Source organism: Octopus bimaculoides, chromosome 6, assembly GCF_001194135.2.
Source record: "Octopus bimaculoides isolate UCB-OBI-ISO-001 chromosome 6, ASM119413v2, whole genome shotgun sequence".
NCBI classification, from domain to species: Eukaryota; Metazoa; Mollusca; class Cephalopoda; order Octopoda; family Octopodidae; genus Octopus; species Octopus bimaculoides.
Window position 1 is genome coordinate 111,720 of NC_068986.1, and position 1,969 is coordinate 113,688.

Sequence of the window (1,969 nt, forward strand, 5' to 3'; positions counted from 1 at the left end):
TGAGCCCTGTGTGGCTAATAAAGAAACCTATCTATCTATCTATCTGTCTAATCAAGGTGCAGAAACGACGTACTCCGAAGGAATTTAAAGGTAACGTAATCCAAGGGTAGAATAAGAAAATCTATGAATCAGGTACTCCAAACTAGTCGGAAGGATGCAGAGGATCTGTGTGAGCGTGCGGTAAATAGTCAAATCAAATAAACGAACATTAAAAATAATAATAACAAACAAAAAATGGACGTCTACATGGAATGTATTAGTTTGACGGTCGGTAAGCAGAGAGAGAGAGAGAGAGAGAGAGAGAGAGAGAGAGAGAGAGAGAGAGAGATAGAGAGTCTATTTATAATAGTAAGAAGAGAGAGTTTATATATGGGGGAGGGTGTTTGTGTTTGTTTACATCCCCATAACAGCGGTTCGGCAAAAAAGACCGACAAAATAAGTAGCAGACTTTAAAAAAAGAAATGCAGTGGGGCCACTTCGTTCGTCTAAACCTTTTAGGGAGGTGCTCCACCATAAAAGATAAAAATAAGCGATAAATATCTCTCCAGGGACAATAAATTGAGAAATAACAGTTATTGCGGTCGTTGGTGTTGTTTAGCCTCCCCCTCCCCCCAGCAACCCCGATTAGGCAAATCTATAATCGAAGTCGTTCAGCTATGATGGTCCTAACTTTTATCAGGCATTGTGTATCTAAGACTACACTCCATTATCATTGTGTTTTCGTTTTTCTAAGTCAGAAGGGTGTCATTCTAGGAAGATTTCGTTACTATTTGTAGGACGTTTGATGACTATGTAGACACTTCTTCATTCTGTCAAGGAAGAGGTACCAGTAAATTATTGGGGGTAAATATTAACTGTACCGCACTCCAGCACCAAACTACTTTCTTTGTCTACTTAAAAGCAAAGTGGTGTTGTTATGTTCAGACAAACCTGTTATCCAAAATAACCATTGGAATCACCAAGTATAATTCTTGGAAACAAGCGACAATCGTATTTGAATTACTTAACCATATAAACACAATTGGAATTAGTAATATAATCTCTAGAAGATCTATATTAATCTTCTCAAGAACATTAGAGACGTAAATAAGGAATGGAATGATTCTAGCTTGGAACTGAATCTACATCGCATAAGCGGTTCATCTGGTGCTCTTCAGTAATTATTAACATACATTAAAAAAATACAAGGAATTTCTTTCTATCCAGATCCTTTATATCAATGATTCTTATTGAGGAATAGGCATGGGACGATTAAAAAAGGGATCGGATAAATTGAATATATTTAATGCAATGAAGGTAAATTTTAAACATATTAAACTTGTCTAACATCATGGCGAAGGAAAAGAGTTATATGGATGCATGCATTACCTTTCAATTCTCTCACTCACTGGACTGAGGCCGTGCTGGAGGGTATAGTCGAAAAAATCGACCTCAGTACTTAATTCTATCGAATCCTTTGACCGAACCGCAATTACGAGTATGTAAACAAACCAGCACCGGTTGTCAAGTTCTCAGGCGATGGTAGCGGGGACAAGCACAAGCATAAAAACACATATATATACTTACACACATACTCATACCCCCCCCCCTCACACACACACACACAGACAACGGGCTTTTACATAGTTGCCATCTACCAAATTCACTCACAAGGCACTGATCGATCAGGAACAATAGAAGAAGACACTTGCTAATGGTATCGCACAGTAGGACTGAACCCGAAACCACAGGGTTGCGAAGTTTAGTGTAGGATCTTAAAATTAATTTAATGTATTTTCATTTTTCTTGCTTCGTGCAATTATAGAAAGATGTGTAACAAATTTGGTTAACTTTTGTGGGAAATCACTGTTATATACCGAATCAGTTTGGTATAGTATTTTAAAATGAAGTTAATAAAGCACTTTTGTTTTGTTTAATTACCGAAAGGTGTATAATAAATTTGTGTAATAAATTATTCTTATGAGTAATT